The sequence below is a fragment of the Manacus candei genome, unplaced genomic scaffold (assembly GCF_025592945.1).
Source record: "Manacus candei isolate 608988 ecotype Guabito, Panama unplaced genomic scaffold, ASM2559294v1 h1tg000037l, whole genome shotgun sequence".
NCBI classification, from domain to species: domain Eukaryota; kingdom Metazoa; phylum Chordata; class Aves; order Passeriformes; family Pipridae; genus Manacus; species Manacus candei.
In genome coordinates, this window is record NW_026138085.1 from 17719579 (window position 1) to 17747341 (window position 27763).

Here is a 27763-nt window from a genome sequence, read left to right on the forward strand (position 1 = left end):
GTCATAAACTGGAGGCAAAATCTTCAGCAATAATTAGAAATAGACTCTCACCAGAGCAAAAACATGGAATCTCCCATTCACATCAATATCTTTTCACTCTCACAGGCCCCTTAACCTTATCACAAAATTTGTGAGCACAGAGCAGGAAAATCATTGAGAAAACTACGTCTCAGAACTAATTTCACTCTATTTCAGACAGGAAATGAACAAAATTACTCTCCTGGTGGATCAGACACATTTCCCTTTCACATTCAGAGAAAACATTCAGACAGACTCACACACAATAGCAAATTGTATTTGATTCCTCTGCACCGAAATGGTCTCTTGATACTTAGAAAATCTTCCAAAGCTTTGGTAGCAGTGAAGTGCCATCACTGACAGCCAATCCCAGCACTGCTGAGAACGGACACAAAACTGGGCTGGAAACCCTGATGTGTCCCTAAAGAACTTCTTAAGATAACACTCCTCCATGTGATTGAATTGCTAATGCAAGGCTTTCATATGATTAATTTAATGAATATTAAAACTGTGCTTTATTTTCATCTAGTTCTCATTACTTTCATAATGAGAAATTTGCATGTATATGCATTTGTGTGTAGGATAATATGCTGGTATCGTGACTCAGGACAGATACAAAGGCAGAATGTGTATTCAGACTGCATTTGCCCAGGATCAGGTCAAATATGATGGTCTGGATGTATAAGCAGGTCCAACATGCAGTGAAAAACAACCCCAGAATTGCTTAAGAAAAAATGAACTAAAAGAAATGTTCAAACCCACCAGAATCGGTGAAAACGTCAAAAAAAAAAAAGACCTGTGGCTACAGGAACAGTTATCTGTTCATATGGCCAGGAGGAGAGTTGATTAAGACAGAAAACTATTTAGCATCTATTATTTTGAATGAGATTTAAAGTTACTTATTAACCACCACTTCACTCCCTGCAAATCAACACAATCCAGCCTGTTGTGTAGCTTGTTGCCTCTGCCTTGCTTTGGAGTTAAGCTGCCTTTTTATACATATTGTTTTTATTGGACTGTCAGTATTATTCAGCTTTGCATACCTAAGCAGGTTCTTTTAAACCTATTTGCATTTAATTGTAAGAACACAAGTAAGTAAAGCTTAACTTTTTTCTTAATTAAACTCCAAACAACAAATCATCATTAGCACGATGCCCTGCAGGGACAGAGATTAGAGATACATAGCCAACCCTGAAAATCTGGTTTTGTGCCTGCAATGTAATATTTACAAAACTATCAGGACAGTTTGTTTGTTAAAGAGACAAGAATATGTTAACAAATTATGTCAGAGTAAATGCTTTATGCAGTTCCATGTTCTCTTCCCCAGGGAAAAAACTGCCTGTCAGGAAGCAGCAGAAAGAACCAGCAGTTCCATTGCCAACATTCCTAATGAGAGCTGACCTTGAGCTCATCCTTCCCTGACTCACAGCTCAGCACAGTCTGCTCCGTGCTGGGGATCCTCCTCAGCCTGCCCCATCCATGCCCAGTGTGCCCACACTCCAGGAACACACAGAACACACTCTGCCAGCCCTAGGCACATTGTCCTGTCTTGCTGATGGGCAGGTTTGGCCATCTGTGACTACAAACAAATTCAGGGCAGGAACAAAAGGCTTTCAGATTTATTTTTGCACTGTCTTTGCTTGGAATGGTTCAAAGGGATGTATTCTACTTTTCAGTATCAGAGAGGAAAATGTGACCCACGGTCTGAGCATTTCAGAGTGACAATGTAATGAAGAGAGAACAGAATTTCATGGCTCCTGGTGGTGAGGACACTGCCAGGCTGGGCCACAGCATCAGGGACTTCACTAGACCTCATCTCCTTGGCCATGGGCTTGAGAGTGCCCAGTATGAGGTGCCCTGCTCCATGATTAGCTTCTGGGAACTAAAATAAAATAAATACTAATGATTTGGCATAGCAGTATCACCAATGTTCACACTGAATAACCATGAGTCATACCCTAAGGATTTCTGAGTGTTTATTAAAGACTACAGTTCCTTTGTTTGTAATTGTCTTTTAAACCTGAGTCACAGACCTATGGGTCATGTTTTCTAAGGTTCATTAGCAACTGGGATGTCTATAACCTTAATTATTTTTCATTTGTATTTATTTTTTGGAAAGCTGATATTTTTAAACAGCTAACAGTACCCATACTTGAGTTTTAAGGCAAAAAAGACATGTTATGAGTCATAACTCAGAATTCACAGAATCATAATCAATCACATTCACTAAAGTAAAGGACTTGGCCTGCAAATAAAATCTCTGCCTGCTTTTGTGACAGGGAGGAAGGGAAGGGGAGAGACACAGACAGATGGACAGAGATAGACCCTGTCTTGAGCCCACTGCAGAAAGTCAGGGAGCTCAGAAAAGCATCTCAGGATTTCCCTGTGAGTGCTACAGTTGTGAACTGTCAGCTAATCGAGTCTGCTCCCCAAATTAGCCTCAATGTTGAACTGAGATTAACAGTTCATGAAACAGCAATCTCTGCTGGTGACAATCACACATTTACTTTAAAGCAGACTTTTTCTTTCACTTTTCTGATACTCTAGAAATGCTTCTGGGTATGTAATTAAATGCTAATTAAAGAATATGAAGACCATGCCTGTCCCAGTGGATCAGCTTTTCCTTTGAGAGATTTTTGCCATTATTGTTAAGTTGATTGAGCTGAGCTATCAAGGTTTTCTCTTACTTTTTTTCCCCCTGAATCCCACCTCCTGCATTCTGGAGCTGAGAAGTTTCATCTCTTTAGTGCTGCATTATTCAGTGCTGGTAGCTGTAATCTTAGTTTTCACTATGACCTCCCTTGCTTTATTGCTGCAGCTGACTCGTACAATTCATCATATTCTGTGTTTGCTGTTTCCTCCACTCTAATATTTTCATTTTGCTGCCTTCAGCTCCCTTCCAGCTGCCCTGCACAGTGACCTGCAGGTACCCACTGCAGTTGTGCTCCAGTGTTTGATTGCCTGCAGCCTGTGAGCAGCACCATTTGAATTAAAAGTCTATTCTGGGTTACCCAGAACAAGAAGAGTTTCGGTCTGGGGAGATCAGACATTAGGTGACACATTGTCCATCTGATTTTACTTGTACTTCAGTCAAGCCAGGAAGCCATTTATCATCTCTCCATTCTGTATTGATTTATGGCACTGGTAGCCATAACTCTTTTTCAGGCCTTGTGACTGATGCCTTTACATCAAATAAAACTTCTGAAGTCTTTGGCATTTGCCAATTTTTCCATGGAAAATTACAGAAATTGTATTACAAAGATGAATGTGTTAATAAGATTTTCTTTTTATGTCACCCATTAAATAAACAAAAGCAAGGATTAGTTCATTCACAATCAATTAAGAAGGGTTTTTAGAATATTTTTAATTAATTTGAAAAATAAGAGAAAGTTAAACATTTTTGTTAGCAAGCAGATTCCATGTTAATAATAGATTAACATACTGATATTATGGTTCACTGATGAAAGAGCTCCTGTAAACTTAACATGTGGCAGGAAAACTGTCACTGTCCCAGGGTTTGCTCCTCAGGATAAAGGTGCTGGAGATGATCAGGCCCTGACTGAGCTGCTGCAGCCCTGGGTGCTCTCCCTCTGGGAGCAGGACTTGAATAGTGCCTGGGATGATGCACAAACCTGTTCAGTCAATCTTGTTATTGCTGCAGTACCACTAATGCTCTGCTGCTTTGGCTCTGTCTGCTCTGACTCTTACAAACACATGTCAGTGGTGAACTCACCAAGCATGTAAAGGAATGTATCATTCATCAAAAAGCTGTTATTGTCATTCTATCATCAGCCCTTATGAATCTTCTCCTACAGATACCTAATCATCCAAGGATTGTTATTAAATTCCATTAATGATTTTAATTTCTGTTGCACTGAAGCATTTGCAAAATTGGACTTACTTGCAAAGATGGGGTGACTTCGAGCCAGAGCTGGTTTCCTCAGCCCATGAAGGTGTGATGAGAACCTGAGGGATGAATGCATATATTTATAAAGTTTCCAAACAACACCACTCTTTAAAGTCTGAAAAACATATCAGAAGGCAAGATTACAAGAAGTTATTATAAGATTATTGGGAGCAGTTCAGTAAATGCAAGTTCTCTGTCAATAGGCAACTTCTTCAAAACAGGTGTTTGATCACAACTAAAGGAAAGTCAGGAATATTGTACTTCTGACAGAAAAGCAAATGTTGTGGGATGTAGGAAAACCAGAGTAATCAATTCCCTGCATGTGGTGCTTGTAAGATCTCAGCTGCAGACTGGGTCTAACTTAAGCAATAGGGGGAATGACTGGAGAAAAATCCAAGGAACACAAGAACAATAAACAACCTGCAAACATAAGATATAAGTCTGGTTTGAAGGAACTGAATTTGTTTATTTTAGGGAGAAGAAGTGCAGCATAAAACTTCATGTACACAGCACGTGTACAGTGCCTGAAAAGAAGAAAATAAGCTGTTCTTCCTGTCAACATGGGATAAGATTAAAAAACCCAAAAGGCCTCTGGCTGGACAGGGCACAGAGCAGGCCTCGGAAGTACTGAGACAGATGGCCCACACAGGCCAGGAAATCACCCCCAAATAACCTGCTTGGGTTTTAAAGGAGAACTCCTGAACTAAAGGACAGCTCTGCCTCATGTCAAACAAAGCAGAACTAACCCTCTGACTGACCTGGGTGGTGTGTTCTGGCAGGAGAACACGATGCCAGGGGTGTGGGGTGCTGGGAATGTGGGGCAGCAGCTTCCCCAGGTGCCCACTGGGACTCCAGAGCTTTGCAGTCTCCACCCAGTCGTTCTGAAAAGATCAGGAACATTTGGGAGCAGAAAGCAAAGTCCAGCTGTTTTGATGTTGGTGTTCATTGGGAATGGATAAATATGAACAGTGACTGCTTTGCTGTGTCCTCCAGGCCCCTCAGCCCTGCTCAGCTCAGTCCCTCAGCCCTCCCCAGCCAGAAGACAAGTCAAGCCTTTTAAGAAAACACATTAAGAACTTGATTTGGTAGGAACTGTTATTCCTGCAAAAAAACCCCAAATGTTTTCCAGCTTCTCTCTAATTCTCAGCAATAAACACCTTGTTCTGACCTGGTACCCAGGGAGTTGGGCAAAGCCTTGTTTGTTCAGTGTCACTGCTGGGGTGGGATTTGCCACTCCTGATCTCCCCCCAGAATAGGTCAAGCCAGTGGAGAATACTCTGGCACTTTGCTTTGGGCTTCTTGTGAGCCATTATTACTTTGAACTGGAAAAGGAGACAACAACCTTTTCTCCTCTGTTATCTGGATAAAATGAGCCCAGTAAGAGAAACAAAAATTAAGTTCACCTTAAAAAATGCTTTTGGGGAATGGAAACTTTGATTCGATGTGACAATTCTAATAATATTTTCCTATTTTATTTGGAGTTTTCTTCAGGCTGTGGGAAAACAAATTAAAAAACAAAATAAAATTATTTAGGCAGAGATAAGATAGAGAAACTGTTAAAAAAAAGGGCACAAACCAGAGACTGAAATCAAACAAAAATATGAAACTAAGTATACTGTAGGTATATTTACTATTGAATAACAGTAATTAAACCTGGTAAACTTTTCGTAACATATGTTTTTAAGCAGTTACAAAGCAGGTTATAGTTGTTAACTTTTTATAAGACCAGCATTTTCAGAGACAAGGATCAGAGCAGATTTTAAAGTTTGCCCTTACAGTACCAAATAACCCTTTTATTTCAATGATATATTATCCAATATTTATATAATGCACATCAGAATAGAGTCAGAGGATTAAACATGTTCTGAAAACTGTGTTTCATCCTTCTCTAGGAATTTGAATGTTCCCTTTCTGTAGCACAGCTCAGACAGGGCCACCACCTTTCCTTGGACAGGCACCTGCTCTGGAGCCATCCAGTCACACACACTGGCTGGGTTCTGGCTCAGGAAATCACTGGGGACAAAAGGATTTTTGTCACTAGATTTGAGGCCACTCTGCTCTGACATCCTTCCACAATTCCAGGTGAATGCTGAAGGTCCAAAGGCAGGCAGGCACATCCCTCAATGTACAGATGGATTTTCACAGGGAGACACGATGTTTGCAGCTTTGTGTGTCCAGCAGAAGGAAGAAATGAGCCCTCAAGGAGCAGGAAATTCAAGGCTCCATTAGTCCAAGTGCTCCCTTTTTAGCTTCTGTATGTTTATTACTTTCAAACCTGATTGAAATGATGTGCTATCCAATCCCCATATTTTATTATTTGGCCTTACATATCTTTCACTCAGGTGACTGACCCTAATTCCCTGCAGTCATTCTAATAATAAAAGAAGTCTGTTAATATGATTTCCTCCATAGATCATTTAGTATTCATCACACCTGGATAACATAAATGATTTATGTTATGAAAGTGGAAGAAGAAACCTACAGCTCTGTTCAGAACTGAAATTTTCAGGCACCTTTAACAGTGCCTTATTATATCTTTATTATGCCAACTGACCCATTTTCACTCCAGATCATCTGATGGAAAATGAGGTTTTGGTTAAACTAAAGAGTAGGAATTCAATATTATGTTATAATATTGGCTGATCATAAGGCCCTTTCTTTATGTAGGTCTGATTTCATGATAGTAACTTGATTAATATATGAATGGGAAAGAAATAGGGTTCAATAGGGTTGAAACAGCAGAATTAAATCCTGCTTCCACGGAATTTAATGAGGTGAGGATTTCATCTCTGTTCTTACACTTTCAAAATCAAACTCCTAAAAATATTTAAAATATTTAGTCCTGATGGAATGTTGGATCAGTTATAAGGACATAAAAGCTTCCTGAATACCTTGGAAAGATGCAGCTATGTTAAATTCAGGCTGTGAACACATTTTATAGGAAAGAAACCATTTACTGATGGGAAAAGTTCTGTACTTAATATTCCTACTTAGATTTAACAACATACAGCAAGATAATAAAACTTATGAAAGTAAAAGAGACAAGAGTGCAGTGAAAAAAAATCTAAAAAGGACAATTTTATCAGCTCCTAAGGAAGAATAGGAATAATCCTGGTAGGTCTTGCTTATGAGCTGCACTTCAAGTGTAATTTTCATTTCATGTTAACCAGGAATGCAGGTAGCACCACGTGTTCTTATCTTTCACTGAATGTTGGGAATATTTGAAAGATTTTCAAGCCATTAGGGAGGATGAAAAAGAAGATTAACAATCTCACTTTTTGTTCAGTACCATCTTCAGTATTTTCACTGGATGCAATAACACACTTCTCCATGAGAAGAGCTCTATCTCACAGCTGCAGAAATATTCCCTCTGCCCAAGTGGATCCTTTCTTTTGCCGTGGTCACTGAACTAGCCTGAGGTCAGGTCATGGTTGGCATTTGCTGGCAGTAAATTCCCTTTTCACTGTCACACCACAGCTCTCCAAGGCTCTGTCCCAGCTCACCACGTTTGTGCTCTACAGAAACTACCTCCAGACAGTGGAAAGCACTGATAGGAAGTCAATGGCAACACCTTATAATGAACTTTTGCTTATACCTTACTTTTCCTAACTTGTAAAACACCATAAGCACCACCAGTACAGTCTTCTACTCAATATTTGAGAGCTCTAAGAAATTAGGTTATAACACATGGCTTTGTGAGCAGTAGCAGATTTAGCCTCAGGTCCAAGTTATGTGCACATAAATTGGGAGGACAGCAGAGTGAAAAAACTTCAAACACACAGCCTTGGATGCATTTTCAGGTGCCAGCACTTCAGCTGCTACTCAGCACCTGAGTGTCCAGGATCCCTTCTCCCTGCACTCGAGGGAGAAGAAAACTCTTCAGAAACAAGTCAAGGAATTAAATTATTCCTTGTACTAATTCAGTCTATTTTTGGGGAAGTCATATGGGGTGTAATGTAGTCATCACTAACCCTGAGTAACCAAGGCAGCACAACAGCAGGACCTGCATTCTGTCACTTCTGACTTGCCAGGACACCATATTCCTTAATTTCAGTGTTCACTGGGGAGATCTGTGCTCACCTGGATTAGTTGTGCAGGTGTATTTTGTCATTTATTATTTGGAAGGATATACCTCAAACAGAAATAATAATTTCTGTGCAGTCTCACAGTTCACTTTATTAATCTTTGGCTCTCACTATACTATTTTTCTGCACCCTGCATTGCATCCTTTATACTGGAATGTTTACAACTTCCTTCCAATTAGGGCCAGCAAGATTTCTTTTCTCTTTTATTAAGAGGATCTAGTTGCTTTTTCACTTTGCTAGGACAGCTGCTTTAAGGGCCTTATCTTTGAACTGCTGAGACATGTCTGGGTTAGATCCTGTAGCTGCAGCAGAGACAGATCCCAAACTCATGATTACTGACACCCCTAGCACATTCTGAATCTGGTGACCTTCAAGTGTGTTGGAAGCCCATCTGTTTGGACAGGCTTTGCCTGCCAGGGGGCCTTTTTGTCTAATTTCAGTGTTATCCCTTTTGTCTTAACTAAGGGAAAATTAACTAAAGTTGATTTAACTGCAGGAAAGTTAACTAAAGGAAGTTCCATGTGCAGGCACACAGTGCTGTTCAGTGGGTAACAGTTTTCCTCAAGTCCCTGCCCCAAAAACCTCCTGCAACACTGAATGTAGTGTGTGACCGTCTCTGCTGCTGACTTGAGACCCATGTAGCTAAAAGTGGCTTCCTAAATGCAAGCCAAGGGAGAAATTTTGACAATTCCACCATCATTTCATTCTTTTAATAGCTTTACTATTGGCTGTCCCAATGCATTAATTTAGAATGAAGCTACACTGAATTAGTCATATCTATAAAAGCTCTTCACGGTTGTACTTGTTATACTAAACTGAAGCATTTCCAGCTGGTATGGCAGCTTGGGAGGCTTTTTTGGTAGAAATGTCATGTAATTTACCAATGGGTACAAAATAAGAGTTACTTCCAATTTGTTTTACAGGTCTTACTACATCAATGGTGTGTGCACTTCCATAGGGAGGCTGGGAAAGCTGCTGTTAATCCCATTCCCACAGAACATGTTCAGCACCTTGCTGGACCCACTGGATGTGAAAGTGGAATGTTCCTCAGGCAATCTTTCATGGAATGGGGTCCAGTAACTGTTCAGGCAAAGAAAACTTTGAATTTTTGAGAAATAAATACAAAAACTGAGGCTAAACAGAATGAATGTTTATAACTTCCAGTCACCCAAACTACAAAGTTATGTAGACAAATAAAAGTGCAAAGACCAAGCTGACAAGGAGCTGTACAAGAGACCACACAGCTGAACAGTAAAGGAGTTGGAAACTCCTGTGCTTGGGAAAGAATCTGGATAAAAACAATGGTAATAAATTGACTCAGTTCCACCATCAGATGCACCATATGGTCATACCAGCCCTCGTCCAAAACAAGTGAGAAGGCACAGGGAACAGGGATTAAATGAATGGGAGGATCCTGGGATCCCACCTCTCAGGGACAATGCTGCCTTTAAATGTCTGCAGAACAGCAGAGTAACCAGACATTTCACCTCAGGAAAAAAGCAACCAAGGAGGGAGATAAAGGTGGCAAAAAAAAAAATTTCCTAACTGAGCTCCTTCACAAAATTTTGTAAAAACCATGAACTGAAGGTAACAAACTTATGCTTCACTTTATTCTTCAGAAAGGGGTGTGCAGCAGTTTACAACCACCTGACAATCCCTTCTGGACAACTCAGGGAATTCTTCAGGCATTGTCTTCTATTAATTCAAACGTATCAATTCTGCTACTGAACAACTTACCAAATACAGAAAGTGTTTATATATTCAGTCACAAAACTATTTTAAAGGAGTTGACTTTTTTTGTTAATTTGATCACTTCTGTGACTGAGAAAGAAAAAATGGTTTCAGTTTTTCTCTATAAAATTTGCTATTTTTGGTGAATATTTGCATCTTTTGATCTACATCTTGCACTTTCAATACTTTTTTCTCTTGTAAGATTGTAATGAATGAAATAACAAACTGGAATGGATAACCTGAAATGTGTAACAGATACTATCTGCTAAATGCTTTCAAGTTCAAATACTGTCAACTTTCTTTTATCCTTCCTCTACAGAGGGGTAGTTTACATTTAGAGTTCCATCCATAACAAACTCCACAGACTACACAAAGGTGTTTTAAGCCTGAACATATTTCTGATGTCTATTAAAATCTGAAGCTTACTTGTTCCTTCTTTCATTTGTTAGAGCGTTTTGTTTAGTTACAGATGGTATTAGCAGCAGTTTTTAATATCATCCTCATCCTAGAACAGGGCAAAGATAACAGTTCAGTTTTCCCAAGATCATTTTGTCTCCAAAAGCTCAAAAGAGTCACGTCTTCAAAGCAGAAACATAAGTTAGAGAGAATTCATGATGAGCAATGATTAAAAAACACTGATTCTCACAGAAGCCAACAATTAATGAAAATTCTAAATCTAGAACTGAGTCTTGAGACTCATTTTCCTTGCAGTATTCCAGGGACATTTTTCTTCTTGGGGGAAAATAAACTCACAGCCCATTTACAAGCCAGTACATAATCCTGTGGCTCTCAAAGAATATAAAATAAACAGCACTAAATCTCCTCCAGTTTTTTTATCTTTCCCACTTAATTAAAAAACTTACTTCAAGCAAAAGATGTTAATAACTGAGGTTCTTTGGCCTGTGAGAAATTACATAACTCAGGGAAACCCACATGGAGAAAATTTGAGTTGAACCACAGTTAAATTTGAATCACCAGAGATATCTTTAAATAAAACTAGTGAGAGAAAGATTAAGCACTGCAAAGGGCTATTTCTGCTTGGTATGATTCACGCTGGAAAACGAGCCATTTGGAGATGAAATGAGGCCCAAAGGCAGCTGAACAGGCACCACCTGCTGAAGGAAGGGCTTGGGGCACCTGGGAACTGCTCTGATTGTCCCACCCAAAAAGGGAAAGGTGACTCTGTGCCCACTGCATGGCACAGCCACAACACACCCATTGCACTGAAAGGCTCCATCAGCAGGAAGGATTTTTCCTGTAATTGCAGAGTGGCTCAGTGCAAACAATTTTTTCTTTTAGATTTGCCTGACAAGCCTTTAAAGCCTCCTTTACTCAGACATCCAGGGGCAAGCGTTGCCTAACAGAGAAAAATGCTAAATCAGCATCCAGGAGATCCAGCTGCAGAATGGGCTCTGCAAAACTATAACAAAGGAATTGGCTGACAGCAGGAATGGAATTGTTGATCGAGGAGTTAGAAGATTTAAAACCCATCTTATCTTGGTGTATCAGCTCAGTCCTGGGTAGAACATCCCAAAGCACTTGTACAGAAATGCTGGAGTGGCTTACACGGAGCAGACACACCTACCTGGAGAGTTCCAGAGGGAAGAGGAAGCATGATCCAGAATTTACTCCCTTAGGGCAGGGTCACACCTTCACCTGAGTTAGAGTCAGTCTCATGCTCTATGGATCTTAGTCCTAACAAGCTGCAGACCTGAGCTGAATAAATAAATGCAAGAAAAGCAAAACGTTATAGAGTAACACTTTGTTTCTTATGAAATCCCCAAGGGCACATTTCAAGCTTCAATGTGTGTACAGTGGAAACAACTAACTAAAATAAATCGAAGTGTATTTTCTTTCCAGAGAAAATCGGACCCATGCCAGGGTCACTTACAAAAAGTGAAAACAGAAAAGAAGAGAAAGAAAAAAAGGAAGAAAAAAAAAAAAGAAGAAAATTAAGAAAGAAGAAAAAGAGAGGAGGACTGTTCCAGAGAACTGAGAAACAGGATCATGTTCTCTTGCCATTCTATGTGAACAATTTTCAGCCTCTGCAAGCTTTTATAAATGAACAATTTTTACTCTCCCTTGACCTGTTTAGGGAATTCATTTCACTCTCTGTTGAAAGGATAATTTGTATTAAAACCTACAACCATTTTGTGCAAGACCAAGGCCTCCCCAGCTCTTAGTTGAGGTTTCACACACCTGCTCCCAGTGTCCCTCTCCACTGCCCTCTCTGGAACACCCAGATCCTGAAACCTCTCTCACCAATGTGTGCAAGAACATTCCTTGGCAACATGACTCACTCCCATGTCTTGGCCTCATTAGTAAGCCAGGCAGATGCCCAGATATCAGTGCTGTCTGTAGCACAGACATTTTTATGTAACAGCTCGTTATTTATATATAAATGGATAATGCCTTGGCTTGGGAATACAGCATCAATTTTCAGCAGAACATTAGTAAGATTCACTCATACTTGGAAGTGTCTTGTTTACTTTAGTCCACTTCATGGTTTTCTTCTTTAAATTCTGCCATGAATTATGCTTACTTAGAAGAAAATAACCCCCCTGTGGGATATTTTCCCCTGAATGCATTGAATATTCTAAAATGTCAGTGGCAGAATCTCTTAGGGTGTAGCAGTTGACAGTCTGCATACTTTAATCAAGCCAGAAAGTTTTAATTATACTGCTAGAGGCACCTCATTTACATTTATTTTCTTTAATAAAGACACTATGAGAAATTAGGGAGGAAAAAAAGAGAAAAGGTAGAGGTTGCAGTTCTCTGGAAAGAAAGAGGAGGGCCCCTCCTCTGTTTCTCAAACACAGTCAAGTGTGAACATCAGCACCACCACACAGTTGTAGAGTCTTTCAACTTGGCAAAGGTCAAGCCCAACCTCTAACCCAGCACTGGCAGCTCCACACTGAACCGTGTCCCTCAGCACCACATCCACACATCTGAACACCTCCAGGGATGGGAGTCAACAACTTCCCTGGGTATCCTCTGCCAGGGCTTGACAAGCATTTTGGTGAAGAAATTTTTCTTAATATCCCAGAATCATAGAATATCTTGAGTTGTAAAGGACCCACAAGATCATCAAGTCCTGGCCCTGCACAGGCCCATCCCCAAGAGTCCCCCCCTGTGCCCCAGAGGATCAGCCAAACCCTCCTGGAGCTCTGGCAGCCTTGGGGCTGTGCCCACTGCCCTGGGGAGCCTGGGCAGTGCCCAACCACCCTCTGGGGGAAGAACCCTTATTATCCCATTAGAAAACCTCCTCTGGCAGAATAAGGCCATTTCCTCTTATTTTCTTGTGCTATCACTTGTTACTCATGAGAAGAGACCCACCCCACATCGCTACAAGCTCCTTCCAGGTAGTTGGAGAGAGTGAGAAGGTCACCAGAGTTCAGGGGGACAATCCCTGCCCTGGTCCTGCTGTGCAGTGGTGTGACAGATGCCATTGGCCCTGTTGGCCATGTGGGCACAGAGCTGGCTCAGGTTCAGCCCAGCACTCCCAGGGGTTTTCCCTGCAGGAGCTTTCCAGCCCCAGGCACTGCAGGGGTTGTCCTGACCCCAGTGCAGGACCCGGCACTCGGCCCTGCTGACCCTCACACCACGGTGTCACCCCACAGACCCAGCCTGCCCAGCCCCTCTGCAGAGCCTCCTGCCCTCAGCACACAACACTCCTGCCCAGCCCAGTGTCCTCTGCAAAGTGCCTGTGGGTGCTCTCAGATCCTCCCCCAGAAAGGTGTTGAACAGTTCTGGCCTCAGCACCGAGCCCTGGGGGCACCACAGTGACCAACCACCCCCTGGCTGAACCCACTGCCCGGGCCATCCAGCCCGTGTCTGTCCACTGGACAGCGACCCCATGGAGCCAGGAACAGCCAGTGAGATCAGCTGTTTTCTTCTACAGCAAGGAAGAGAAAATTGTATGTTTGATGCTGTTAATTATAATGCTTTTGGATACTGTAACTGCTCTAACAATAGCAGGACCTTTAAATAAAATTCTCCTCCCTCCCCTTTTCCCTTTCCCTGTCTCCTGGCAGTCAGCACTGGGAATGGGCAGCCCTGTGCAGTTGGAATTGTGCACCTGAACAAATACAGCTGTAAGAACAGCGTGTGTCCTGCCCTATTTAAGCTCACCTTGAACAATGTCAAGGCAGGGGATTTTAGCTTGGGAAATGGAGCATCAAGCATAAGGCCTTATCAGATGCCTGCTTTGGGAAAGAAAGGCACCATTATAAAATATCTGTTGGCCTTTTACATTGATTAAAGAGATAAAAAGCAGAAGGACTCTGCTGTCATCTACTGAAACAGTTTTCTCCTCATCTTAGAAGGACAGCATAATTTCTCATCAAAATTTATTTTAGATTTAAATGTTATCCTATCATCGTTTGTCACTATGTCACCTACTGTTGAATAATATTTTTATATCTATTTTATGAAATATATGGAATTAATTATTTACTTTTGATGGCCTGTACTTTTGGGGCTGAGTTCATAATTTGCCTTATGGTGGGGTTTTTTTTGAGGATGAGCTCATCAGCCACAGGGTTCCTGACTTCATTCCAAATCAGGCAGCTCTTTCTCTACAAATTCTCTTTAATCTTCATTTGGATTCCCTGTATTTCTCTCCCTAGTCTGAAAGTACTATTTATGTAGCATTACTGTTACAAGTTTTCCTCATTCTTTCCACACCATAGGTGGCAGCACTCTGAGCGAGAAAAAAAATCTCTGTGCCATGAGCAATGGCTGGAAGTTACAGATGGAAGCTCCAGGATAACAGGAGCATTACTGTACAGCCCAGCAGCAGAACACACATCATGGTTAACACTGACTGAAACACCAGAGCAGGTCTCCTCGCAGTTGTCTGGTTAGACTGAGCAAATAAATACAGCACATACAAAATGCTTTAATCACCCCAAAACAGATATACCAGCTTGAAGAGGGATTTAATGTCTAATACATAAATTACATGGGGTTTAAACTCCCAGATGCAAAGACACAGCACTGGATTACACGGACTGTAGGTAGCACATAAACTGAAGGGGGAGTTCAATAAAAAGTTATTCAGATAAAAAATCTCAGCTTCTCTAAATTATGACAAAGGATGAATTCCTGAAAGAGTTATATGTCACGTCCCTCACTGCAGGTGACCAACCTAAGCATTTCTCTGCCCACCCTCCTGCAGGTCCTGCAGGTTTCAAAGCATACTGCAAACTCATTTCCTCTTAAAAAATCAACCAACCAACCAAGCAAAGCTCTCCCCACCAAAACAAACAAACAAACAAACCCCAAACTAACCAACCAAACAAAAACAAACCCAGAAACTGGTTTCTTTCTCAAAATGACCAGGAAAAGAGTGAGAGTTTCATTCCCCGTGCTTTTAGACCAAAACTCCCCCATTGGAGCAGTGGCCCAGGCTCCATTTTCTCTCTGCCTTTAAAGTGGTGTTGAAACCTATGGAACCATCCCCTGAGAAAAATGATCAGGTGCAAAGACAGAGGTGCCTCCAGCTTCCTCTGGAGGCTGGGGCATTGTCCATATGAGAATCCAGGCACTGCTTGTTGGGGGGAGAAGAAAGGTGGAGTCCTTCTCCCTGACCCAGGAAGAGCAGCAGGCACTGGGGAAGGTGGATTCCTGGCTGACCCACGGAATGAAAGGACAAATGAAATCCAAACCAGGAAGGAAGACAACCAAAGGAAAAGGGATCCTTGAGGAAAAGTTATCCATGTCTCTCCTCCCTTCTGCTCAAAGGAGCCCATTGTGCAGAGCAGGGACAGCCCTGACCCTGCAGTGCCTGCCATGGAACAGCAGCCTTACAACTGTTCCCAGCTGAACACAGGTGTGTCCCCCTTGGATATTTTTCTGGCCAGACAGACAGCATAATAACTTTTTGGAGATCATCCACAACCATTTTATAAAGAGAATTGTACATCTTCTCTGCCACTAATTATAGTAATCATCTTCCTTAATAACAAGCCAAGGGCTTGTGCCAGAGCAACTAATTTTGCTTTTACTCCCAACTCCAAATTGCTACTACGTTGTCCAACCTTCTATCAATTAAAATTGTCTAAATATTTAGTTAGACTTTAAAGCAAAGGAAGTAATCATATTTTCTTCAAGATGTAGATTGGTTTCTCAGTGTAGATTGTTAAGCAACACTGGATTAAAGTGTGAAGCAGAAGAACGAACCACATCTTGGGGTCCTTCTCAGGAGAGTGGGTGACAGTTATTTTGTAATGCCATGTGTACAAGAAAAAAATCCTTTTGGTTATAAAGTACCTTAAAAACACTGGTTACGTCAGTGACAACATTTTTAAAGCAGCCCTTAATATTATTTCACTTTTGAGATAAGGACTAAACAAGTCAGTTATGTCAGCAGTGTAATCCAGTAAGTGTCAAAAATTGCATGAATCTGTTTGAAATTAATGCTCACTAGTCTGAGAGCCAAAGAAATGAAACAATGGGAGTAAAGTGATGACGGATGGTACAAAAAGTGAAATAATGGCATTTTAACATCAGTGACATTCAGAATATTCTCACAGAGATGTCATGACCAAATATGATATTGAAAACTACAGTATATGTAGGAATATGTCAAAAGTTCGATATAATTAGAGAAATTTAAATAAAGATAATATAAAATATTGCATAAGTATTGTCTCCTGTAAATTCCTCGTGATTTCCTGCGTTCTTAAGAATAAATACATTTAATCTGTCCTTTAGGCATCATGTAAGTAATGTTAGTTTAATTCTGTTCCATACTTTACCAATTATAAAGGTTTTTTGGGTTTAAAATTATTTATATCTATGCAAACAAGACATTTTCAAGTGGGATTGAATTTATTGCCTCTGCATAGGCTATGGCAAAAGGCTGAATACTCTGTAGCTGGCTTGAGCTACATTTCTCTGTTATCTGGGCTAGCAATTTAAGTTTTGCACTCAGAAATTCTTAGTTAGACACACACAGTGTAGGACAACTAAATGCTGGTCATGCCCAATCCCTTTGCCAGCTGAAGGACAGGCACCTGCACATGTTCACAGTCTGACCAGATAAACTGCACACCCACCTCTCTCTCTCCCCCCACCCCAACACTTTAGAAATAAAAGAATTATTCTTGAACACTAACCACGTGATTGCCTTGAAGGGATTCAGATTTTGCATGTCACCAGTGCCTTGGTTTGTTCCCAGTGCAAGTCGAGAGGGCAACGAGAGCCGGGGGTTCTTCAGGATGGTGCAACATCCCCCCAGCACTTCTGTGCTCTCCACTGCAGGTACCAAATGTCAAAATGCTCAACTTACTGGGTCAGAATGGAACTTCAGTTCTCTGTTTCTTCATAGCCTTACTGTCCTTAAGTGTTCTTGGGAGATTAGGATAACCTTGAGAACAAAAGGAAAAACAGAAGTAATTTATTGTAAGCAGTACAACCACAGAGGGTATTATGTTGATAAGGGAATAGCCCTGGAACATGACAAATGCAAATAAGGCAGGCAGTAATGCACTGCATGCTTAAGAACTGCTTATATAACAGGGAAGTTCTGGGGAAATGATTTCAAATCTAACATGGCAGCTTCTGATATATTCTGTGAGCTCCAAAATGCTGTTTTGGAGATGAATCACTGCTTATCAATCCTCTCTCCCTCGACACAGAAATACATTCATACATGCACATTGGGAAGAATTATTAATAAGAACAAGTAGAATTGATTGAAAAAAACCTATATATTTTAAAAACTGTATGCTTATGGGATGAATCTGAAGTCAGACTGCCAGCTCAAAGCATGGTTCAAATCACTGCAGCCAAGGTTTAAACCAGACAAAATATCTATGAAGTCATTAGAAGAGTAATCATCAGAACAATATAAGTAGAGGTAAGTAACTTCAAAAACACTCAGAAAACAATGCCCCACAAATTAAATGAAGATATAAAAGAGGGAAATATGATTGTTAGTAGCTCTGGGTTTTACTTAGAGAATACAACTCTTTTTCACTCCTGCTCCACTGAAAGCATTTCAGATCTTCCAAGATTTTAGTGTGGCATCTCTAGATGTTCATGTAGCTAATGGACAAAGGGGTTCTAGTCCATCCAAAGTGCTGTTAACCAAGTGGGAATTAACACAGCAAACTGAATTCAATATTGATTTTCCATCTCTTCACCCCAAGGTGTCCCTGTGCCCCCAGCTGAGGCTGCCCTGGGGTTTGCTGCTCTCTGCCCTGCAAAAGGTTTTGAGATGCAAGGAAGAAATTCTCTCTAAACAGACTTGAAGCTTCCGTTGGTTTCCCTGTTACAAAAATCTGCAGACTGTCAAATAACTCCCCTGGGGTGCCTTCTTCTTTCAAAGTTTGAGATCTAGAAGGTTATTTTCCCCCCTGCTCAGCTGCAGAGGGATGTCACTGCAGAGCACTGACATGGGAAGGTACCACAGTGCTTTGGCACTTCCTCAAGTGAGCTGGCTACCAGAAACAAGAGACATTTAAAAGGAACAAAATGCAGCAAAATGCCTTTCAGTAGGTTATGAACAAAGACTGAGAGTCATTAAAGCCAAACATACAGAGAAACTATCAGAAGTCAAATGTTTCACTCACTTGATAAAAGTGTCATAGAAGAAACCGGTATTTGAATTTCTGTGCCTGTCAGTGACACTTTCCACAGTGACACGTGAACATCTCCTCCACATCAGTCAGAAAATCATGACACTCTCCCTGCAAACTCAGGAGGGAATTGAAAGTGAACATTTAATAAATAAGAGGCTGAGGAAAACAAAGCAATTATGGATCTGCTCTTGCAATACACTAAAGAATAACTGCTCCAGAATTTTGCTTGAACTGATGAGAGAAGTATTTGTCAAAGCAAGAAACCAGTTTTTCAGCATCTGGTACAGAAGAAGTTATACTTCTGTAGCTGTCCCCACATGCTTCTGTTTGGAAGTCAGACTGGTTTATCCTATATTATCCCCAGAGTTGCTATGCTCAAATCCATGGTTAAGTTACTGGCATTTCTCAGAAAGTAAGAATGCAACCTATGATCTTATCTTTGCTCTACTGGCCAAAAATTTTATTTCTACTTCCTTAGGAGTAACAACTTTAAAACATTTTCATAACTCTGTCTCTATTATTCAAATAATGCCAGATTTTCTGAATTTTTTTTAATTAAAATTGCCTTTTGAAACTGAGTTCAGCTTTTCAAAGAGAATAAAATCACATTTTCTTTAGCTTTCCATGTTGTATTTAACAGAGACTTTTTTCTCTTCAGTTACTTTAATTATTTTTTTCCTAGTGAAGCTAATGCAGATTTTACAGTATATAAAGATATTGCTCTCTATTTTACAGACTTTTAGCTCAACTATGAGGATGTTTTCTATCAATACATCAATCAACAGTATAGAGACTTGGTGGCCAAAGTGTTGCTACAAGGTGTTAACATACAAAGCATTCCAATGCAGTGGATATTAAATGAGGAAAAATTTGTTGTTTCTCTCTCCTATTCCCAAATATCATTTGGGATGTAAATCTTTACCATGTGTGAAGAACACAATTCTTTCTTTCTCCTTTTCTTAAAAAAAAAAGTATTTTTATACCCTTTCTGGCCATTTTTGTCTGCAATCCCTTCACTTGGATGTGGTGAGACCCTGGAAACCTTTTATGCTTCTGGCTGAGGAGCGAAGCACTCACTGAGACCAAAGACCATTAAAATTCACCACCCTTCCCTTATTCTCTCTTTGATTTTCCCCTGTTTGATGCTGTTGGGTTTAGCTGTAGCTCTGCTTGTTTTCCAGGAGTGTTGCAGGGAGGGTGGATGTGGGTGCTGGTTTGGAGGCTGAGGGAGCAGCAGAAAGGGACACAGAACCTGGAAATGAGCACTGAAAATGCAGGAACCCAACTGAGCTGCTGAATTCCTCTTTGTGCTGAGGTAAAAACACTGGCACTCTTTTCCAATGATTTTTGGGCAGGTGTGTAGCCTATTCAGTATTTTTCTCTGTTCCAGTCAAATACATTTCCGTGCTCTGATCTCTGGGTAAGAAAGCTCCTGTGGAACAAAGTGTGGCCATTGATATTTGTATTCCCCACACAGTCAGAGCACCCCCACAGCCAGCTCATTACTGACACTGCTTTAGAATGCCTTCAGTCTGAAAGGTGTTATTATAGTATCAAATTCTGCTCTAGTCTGCATTTCAAATTCTTGATTAAAACAGCAGTTTGGGCTAACGGGTTCTCTATTAACATCTCACCTATATACTTTACCCTGAATAATTCTAAATGATTTGTTACAGCTAAGGAAGATTAAGGTTGGTTAGAATAATAGTCTGCTATTACTGCTTCAAATGAGATGTTTATTGCAACAGGGGATTCAATATTATCAAATATTGTATTCTATCAGCTACTGCCTGTGATAGAAGCTCCTAAACTTCTGTGGAGAGTGGGAGCTGAGACTGGGCTCAGCATCATACACTGCTATCACATGTTCTTTGGATATATAAGGGAACAGAAGACTGAGAATTAATTTTGTCATTCATAGCAGAATGAAATTAAGTTTTGCTTAATAAACTAAACATGCAAACATGCACAGACTGTCTTTGAAGTAATTATTTTATATAGCTAAAGTTTCAAAATATCCTGGCCCAATCCATACTTTTCTTGGGGGAGGGTAAGGGGAGGAATCAGAATCACAGCCTTAATAAACGTAGGTCTATAAAGGCAACCACAAAGATGAAACTAAAGGAAATTAAAACAAGTTCTGGACATAGCAAACCATGGCCTGTTTGTGTTTTGGCTTCCATGGTTCAGCATCACTTGCTGTGGGCAGAAGCAGTTTGGTACTGAAGGAAACAGTGTCAGGGACTGTGTTTGTCTGTTCCCAAAAAGCAAAGTGTAAAAGCACTCAAACAATATCAAGGGGTTGTGGTGAAGGGGCAGAGGCCCAATTTAACTCCTGAGGCTCTGAAACCATGAGCAGCTCTGTGTCCATCAGGGGATGGCAATCCCTCCAGGGACTCAAACATGCAGTAAACTGATTAATCTAAATGCCTTTCTGACATCCCTACACACAGGAAAAATACTGTTGATTTCCAAATAAAATCAAAGGTTGATTTTTAAAATCAAATATGTGAATTTTAAAGGGGATTCCCTTCCTTCTTAAATAACAGAGGTCCCCAGAGGAAAGAATTCCCAAAGCTGCAGGAACCCGTGCAGGGCTGGCTGGGCCAGGGAAGTGCAGCCCCAGGGATGCCCGGGGTGTGAAGGTGGAATTGCATCTGCACAGGTGAATGGCAGAGACCTTGAGGGCAGATCTGGAGAAAGGAAAAATTACACATGCATTTAGCCTTGTTCATGTGAGCTAAAAAGGCTGAGATAAGAACATTCTTTGTTTTGCCCAGAATCAGTGTCTTGGCTGAACAGAAATTACCTTCAGAACAGGAAAAGAGATCTTTGCAAAAAGAAAAAAAGGTGGACTCCAGTAGAATGTTCCAGTTTTTATAAAACTGTTTTTCTTAATGAAGAAATGTATCATCACAACTCACTTCTAGGAAAAAAAATCTTTCATTGTACTTTTGTTTCAGTTGCAAGCTTTGTCACCATAATTATATTACTTGTTTCATAAGATAAAGCTCTTCTAGAAACTAGCACTGTGTTTGCATTTCTAATTATTCTGTTTTTATGTTATCTTGAAAACACAGTGCTTGTATTACATTTCCTTTTGTCTACTGTTTATTTTGAAGGCATAAAATTCAGTCTGCACAGCTACCTACAGAACTCTTAATAAGTAATTCAAATGTTTGGTTATTAAATGAAACTCAGATTCTCAATTCAATTTAGGGTTCAGCATTTGCTCATGTCTCTGATTCAGTGTTCAGAATCAATTTGCTCTCTGCTGACACTGTTTGTTTTAATGCTCATCCTGAAAAAAGAGATTTCTGCAACTGTATCTTTCAAATACACAAAATTTTTACAAATGTAACCTATGTTTTACTGTTTGTCTTCCTCTGACCACGAATTCCAAATTCACACTGGCCGGGATCAGACCCAAGCAATCAGGGTCTGATGTGACATCTGAGAGCACCCACTTGAGCTGAGTGAGCAGCAGATGGGAGACCAGGGACAGGGGGGCACAGTTCTGTACAGCTCTGAATGAGTTCTGTACAGCTCTGAATGAGTTCTGTACAGCTCTGAGCGAGTTCTGTACAGCTCTGGATGAGTTCTGTACAGCTCTGGATGAGTTCTGTACAGCTCTGGATGAGTTCTGTACAGCTCTGAGCCAGTTCTATACAGCTCTGAGCAAGTTCTGTACAGCTCTGGATGAGTTCTGTACAGCTCTGAGCAAGTTCTGTACAGCTCTGAATGAGTTCTGTACAGCTCTGAATGAGTTCTGTACAGCTCTGAATGAGTTCTGTACAGCTCTGGATGAGTTCTGTACAGCTCTGAGCAAGTTCTATACAGCTCTGAGCGAGTTCTGTACAGCTCTGAGCAAGTTCTAAATATCTCTGAGCAAGTTCTGTACATCTTTGAGCAAGTTCTATACAGCTCTGAGTAAATTCTATACCTCTCTGAACAATTTTCTACAGAGAATTCAGCATGATAGAAAGTTGAAGCACATGGGAGGAGAGGAGGGGACATCCCCACTTTAATTTTGGCAAAGTAAATTGATACTTCCTGAGGACAATAAACAGCTATGTGTTTCTTCCTTTCCAAGTTTACCAAAATTATGAAAATCCCTAAATGGTTATGAAGAGAAACAAGTTACCCTGGCTGAAATATTAGTGAGGTGAGATTGCCCAGACATAACAGCAGAGATAATGTTTTTCAGGTACATTTCTACATTTATCTTTACAAGGTAAGCACAGCTTCAGATTTTCAAACTGCTGTCTGATGTTGATATATGAGATTTACATTCTTTTTCTAGACTTTATTCTTTAGCCATTCAGTTATTTGCAACTTACTCTCCACTTAAACAAAAACTTAATTTTGTTTTGTTGATTTTCAGGCATTGTGGTCTTTCTTGAGAATACTCAGTTATCTGCTAAATACTAAATGTGGCAGAGTTTTCTCTCCACTATACTAATAAAGATTAGAGGGAAATAGAGCTCCTGTGATTAAATTTGCTTGTAAGAGGATAATAGATAATAAATCAGCAGCAATAATGGTCTGTCACAATTAAAATACAAGAATTAAATGACCACTTTATGACAAAACATTTCATAAACCACGAAAAGTAATCTCATTAAGAAGTATACACTTAAAAAAAATAAAAGAGTACAGCTGCCTATGCCAAAGGTTTCACATGATTTTGAAGTTAATATATCAAAGCAGATACAAAAATGGAATTTCATGCCAAGTCATACACAAATTTAAAGGGATGGGCTGTCATGTGTTAACATAATTTGTATTAACTCCTGTTGTCAAATATAAATTAAATGTCAATAATCATTTAAGTCTTATGTTAACATTTGAACTCAAACCCTGTGCCTTAAAAAACTCTTTATAAAAACACCCAAATCATAATGAAGTCACTCTGTCCTAAGATACAAATAACAAGAAGAGCAGATAAGACATCAGTGAGTGTAAATTGGTGTAATCTGCCTGCAGGATGTGAGATCCCACTGTCACCCATCTGAAGATGTGGCCTTTGCTGATTTTTCTTTAGAACTGTGTGTGATACACCTATTTATTACAAATAGCTCATGCTCTTGGGTTTTCTGCTATCCAGAATTCTAGAACTAAGTCAGAGAGAGCTCTCTGTGGGAAGACAAAAAGCACTGAGCCAATGACAAAGTGTTCACACTGAAAAATTACCTTCCTGGACACGCCCGTGCAGCTCCTCCCTGGTCCTGTCACAGCCAGCAGGGCTGACAGAAACTTCTCTTCTTACAGCCAAAACTGCCCAGGAGAGTCAAACCCTGCGTGTGCAGGGGGTGATGGCAGGGCAGGAGGGGGGGGGGTTCCTGGGGCTGTCAGAGGATGCTCCTGCTCCCACCCTCTGCAGTTCAGGCCTTGCACAGCAGCTCCATTCCTGCAGACAAAAAATCCTGTTTGTGATCTGAAAAGGCTTTGGATGTTTTTGATCATGTACAGTTATGGGGTCCTCCAGGGGAACATTCAGAATCCCCAAATTCACTTTGTCATGCTCTGTTCAGCTCAGTCTGCATATACAGGACAAGTTCCATGCTGTATTTAAACATAAGGTTACTCAACTTCAGAAAATAAGGTATGTTTATATATTATCTACCAGGATTTATATATTATCTACCAGGATAGTTGCTCTTCTTTGCACCAATGCTTTGTTATTGGTGTAATACAATAGCTCAGTGTAAAATAAATCCCTCAATTCAATGTACAATCATAAATAGGGTAACTGTTAATCCCTGTAAAAAAATCTGCTCCTATATTTCCATCTCTCTAAATCCATTTTCTTCCTTTAGATTTAAATAAAGTGTCATTTTTCTCTACAATACATTCTGACTTCTTCATCTTCACTGGAGTAATTTTTTTTTATTGTCTGTTCCAGTGAGATCTTCGTGCTTTACAGACCCTCCTGAGCCTCCAGGTGAACATTATGACAAATGCCAAAAGCTCTTTCTGAGGTTTTAGTAGCAGCAATATCATCAGCAACAAATCAAAGCTAATCCAGGAAATTCTTGTCAATGATCTGTTCTCCCTTGAAGGCTTTGGACAAAAGGTAAAACTGGCTGGGACAGTGTCTTCCTGTCTAATATATCACTTTAACTTGCTGTCTTAACTTCTCTTGTCAGGTGTAAAAGCTGTTAGACCAATCAGATAGACTCAGCTGAATTTAGCTTCATTTCTTTAGTTTTATCTTATGTGTTTTACACAAAGAATCTCCAAGTGCTTTAGAGCTGAAGATCAGAAACAGGAATGGAGTGTTGTAATAAATGAGATGCAGCTGCCCTGGTACACATAGAAAGAGATGATTTTTGAAGATGGACGAGACCTGCAGAATGGGGATAATAATTAAGCACAGCAGGAAACAAAGAGTGAGATTTGAGTCTTTCCAAACCTACATGTGTGAATTTATTACTAATATACCTGTGCATTCTCCACTTGAAAACATGCAGTTCCCAGCTAACCAACAATTGGTAATGAAGGCTTTATACTGCTCCTGAAAATCAAGTAACACAAAGTACTGGGTAAGAAAATTGCATTGATGTGACCACACATGCTTTTGGTCAATCTCATGCACATTTTTGGACTATTTTCCAAGATAGTTCATAGGATGATGCAGGAGGAGCAAGGCTGAGCAGCAACGTTTTCTTCCAAATTCTGCCTCCAGCAGCACCAACTTCCCCCACTCCCTAACTCCTGGTGTCCTGTTAATGCAACAAAACTGTGAGATCCTGGTCTTGGAATTTCCGTAATTTATGGGAAACATATAAAGGATTTTCCTTCCCATTTTCACAGAGCAGTAGAAGTTCTTCTTTTTCAATACCTCTTAAGCACCTCCACAACTGACAAACCAGTTTTTTTCAGACCTGGGCTGTTCTCCATGGGAGTCAAGGACACTGTTCCCTGCAGGGCTGAGTGAAGGATCTGCACAGACTCACAAAATCCTCTGTCAGAATGGTGTCCTTCCCAAAAGACTTGCCCAGCCCTTTGGAAGACCAGAATCCTGCACTGGGTAAGGATGGGCAAGGCCCATTCCCTCCGTCAGGTAACAGTGAACCCTGAAAGAAATTACCAGATTTGAGGGTTTATTTGTTGCTGGGGCTTTTCTTCTTTACTTTTTTTTTTGTTTTTTAATCCCCTTCTTTTTTAATAAAAGAATCTTCTGGAAGGAAATCAAGCAGATTAAACTAAGGGCTAATTATATAAGTTGCATTAGATAACTAAAGCAAAAAAGAAAACATGAATTACTTCAAATCAAATCTGTCAGTCTTTCACTGCAGGGGGCCACTTGAATGTGTGGCATTTTAGCACCACATTTGAATCTGTATTTATGTTTACATTTATTGCTTCCAGGAGACAGCAGTTTCCCTATTCTAAGCAAAACAGTACTAAATCAATATTCTTGTAACATATCACATACAAAAGGTGCCAATCTTTAAGGGGAAGGGAAGACTTTGAAAAAGAAGGGGGGTAAAAATGAATTGTGCCTTTCTGCTTGGGTTTTGTCCTCCAGCCAATGTCCATTTTTTAATACCCAGTTAAAGGCTTCCCACTGCTGCTTATGCCTGGACCACCTGTTCCCATAATGCCCTCAAATCAGCAGGTTTTGGCACTGCTTTATATAGTTCATAAAAATACTAGTTCAACATCAGGCATTTGGGGGGACCAGTCTCAACCCTGTGATCCAAATGCTTTTTCATTCCCATAAAACCCCAAATGGTTTTAAATAGGAGGGAAAGAAGGAAAAATATCAAATAAAGTTCAAGTTGGTGAAGTGAAGGAAAAGGGACTGGGAAGAAAAGCCTAAAGTGTATTTGTAGCATGAATGTTCCAGGGAGGGAGAAAGGGACAAAGAGGAGGAGGGAATGTAAACCATAATTTGTGGAGTTAAAGGTGTGCAAATGATGAATAAAGAGGCAACTTGTCTACTGATGGATTACAACAGGAAGAACAGGTGATACAAAGAGGTAAATGAGTGATGTACAAAGGACCAGAGTCAAGGGGAGAGGAGAAGCTGCACTGATAGATGGCTCCCAGATTAAACAGGCTACGTAAATAATTATTGAGTGCCAGTTTTAAAAGCTCTCTGAATTTTAAATTTTAAATTAACCTTCACATCTGGCCTTTCACAAAACCTTATTATGCATAGGTGTATATTCACATCTGGAAGAAAATATCCTAAACACAATTACAAGCCTTTTATGTTCAGCTCATAAGAAACTTTTCTGGTTGCAAAGCTGGAGCTTTCCAGTCCCTTTTCTTTAAGTTCCTCTCGTTGCTCCAGACATCAGAGTTTCCAACAGCTCTCACCTCAGGCACTGAGATGCCACTGCCATTGCAGGAGCTGAGGAGGAGCAGGAGCTCCTCCTCTTTCTGGGATGAAGAGCTTTTCAATCCCTCCCATGACAGGAACGGGCTCAAGCCTTGGCACTGGTGTGTCCTTTGCCATCCAGTCCCCAGGGGGTTGTCCCAACATCCCACTCTGGGAGTGAAGCCCAGCTTTTTAAGGAAACAGTATTAGATCTCAAATATTTTATCCAACTCTGAAATGATTTTTTCTCTACTGTCACAGGTCAGAACTGAATGTAGGACCTGCTCAGGTCTGTGCCCTGCGTGTTCCTGGAGAAGGGAGAGGCTGGCTCAGCTTTCCCTGGGAACAACACCATCCTCAGCTGAGAAGAATGTTAGTTCTGCAACTTGAGGAGGGGTTGAGAGACAGGTTAAAAAGGCAGTTCTTTGTATGAAATAGTTCAGGAAGGTAGGAAAAAAATTAATGATGGAAGAGAATACAGGTTTTTCTGAGCCATCTTGTACCTGGCAGGGCTGATACAGACCCAGAGCCAATAAAGTCTAATAATCTTCTTGCTCATTCATTCCAGTGCCTCTGCTTGGACACTTACAATTCTGGGTAAATAGCAGGTCCATTAGAGCTGGGTATGCAAAGAGCTGGCTCAGATCCTTTGGCCTCAATGCTTTCATAATGTACTTAATCGTTTCTTCATACACTTTAAAAGCTTCTGTAGCTCAAATGTTTCACCATCCATAGAGATCTGCAATCCAGAGATGAGAGAGTCAAAAAAGATAGTCTTTTCAGACAGTTAAACCCAATCTTTTTATCCCAGACAAAGCAGAAACCCAATTTTTTGGAAAATATTTGTGGAAATTACCACAACATGAACGCAAACAAGTATTACAGTAATGTAACTCCTGTTTCAAATACACACCTTCCTTTGAGATTCTGCTCATGTAAATACCATCCCTTTTTATTTTTTTAGATTTCACCAAGCATGTGAAGTGAATACTAAGAGACATTGTTGAATTGAAGACAAATTATTGAAATAAATTTAGATTTTCTTAGTCCCTAAAGCTGAATTGAAAAATGAGTGCTCTGTTTCTCTGTCATGCAGGACTGA

At 40.4% G+C, this 27763-nt stretch overlaps 1 protein-coding gene across 14 annotated transcripts in view; it reads right to left on the minus strand.

The window, feature by feature from the left end:
- The window catches only part of ATP10B (ATPase phospholipid transporting 10B (putative)), a 218894-nt gene that overhangs the window by 178164 nt on the left and 12967 nt on the right, over positions 1-27763 (minus strand). For 5 of the 14 annotated variants that reach the window (XM_051794010.1, XM_051794012.1, XM_051794008.1 and 2 more), the window contains exons 3-10: positions 27251-27400; positions 23523-23739; positions 18321-18437; positions 16863-17113; positions 11327-11457; positions 5329-5417; positions 4684-4806; positions 3920-3984 (exon numbers count right to left, since the gene is read on the minus strand). The gene's annotated coding sequence lies outside the window, so the exon portion shown is untranslated. Of the gene's footprint in view, positions 1-3919; positions 3985-4683; positions 4807-5328; positions 5418-11326; positions 11458-16862; positions 17114-18320; positions 18445-23522; positions 24240-24773; positions 24847-25216; positions 25291-27250; positions 27401-27763 lie in introns of those variants that run through there. The other 9 variants (XM_051794011.1, XM_051794021.1, XM_051794013.1 and 6 more) reach the window with 9 other exon arrangements.